Source organism: Myotis brandtii, unplaced genomic scaffold, assembly GCF_000412655.1.
Source record: "Myotis brandtii unplaced genomic scaffold, ASM41265v1 scaffold656, whole genome shotgun sequence".
Taxonomy (NCBI): domain Eukaryota; kingdom Metazoa; phylum Chordata; class Mammalia; order Chiroptera; family Vespertilionidae; genus Myotis; species Myotis brandtii.
The window spans coordinates 723510-724398 of record NW_005370548.1 but is presented as its reverse complement, the minus strand read 5'-3'; positions in this window follow the sequence as shown (position 1 = coordinate 724398).

The window sequence follows — 889 nt, the reverse complement described above, 5'->3', positions numbered from 1 at the left end:
GACAGGCAGTGCCCGACGGCCCCTGGGCAGCACCAGCGGGTGGGAAGCCACACGCTCTGCACAGGGACACCCATTCAGACGTTAGGTTTGGTTTGATCACGTGGCTTCTCCTTTATTGACATTTTCTTCCGGCAAACAAATTCACAAAACTTTCCTGCTACAAAAATCTCTCGTTGAAAAGTAAGGCTTTCTGAGAAGGGAAATCTGTGTGCGGTCAGAACAAGCCCTGTGGCCGGGAGGCCGTGCGTGCCGTGGGCCCCAGGCCCGGCCACCGGGAGTAAGGCAAGCGGTTGTGGCATGTAAACGGTGAGGCCAGCACCCTGCCCCACACCCTGGGGCGGGCAGGTTTCACCGCCATCCGGGGCCTGGGAGTCCGGCGGCTGGGGAGGGTGCTCCTTTGGGGTGAGGGGCCACGTGAGGGGGGTCTCTCCTCCCCACCCATCGCCCAGAGCCACGACTGGGCCCTTGTTCTGCAGGACCCGCAGCCCCGCCCTCCCTCCTGGCTGTGATGTCCTCCCGTCCCCTCAGAGCAGTTCATGGGCATCGGCTATGAGGCAGGACCCTAACTAGTGAGGCTCCGGCAGGCGAGCTGCCAGCCTGCCCCCGGCCCCTGGGGACAGTTAACACAGGTCAGAGGGAGCCTCCCTCCAAGACCAGAGGGGCTAGGGGGGTGGAGCAGATGGGCCTCTCCGGGCAGTGTGGCAGAACCTTCTAGAAGGCTGCCCTCTCCAACCAAAAGACTATACAACCAGCCCCAGGCTGTCCCCTCCCCTCGCTGCTGTGGTGTGGGCTATGGGCGTGGCCGTGGCCGAGGAGCTTCCGGGCAGCACAGCCCAGAGGGGCCGGGAGACAGGAGGGCCAAGCCCTGCAGGGCTGGAGTCCCCCTTCC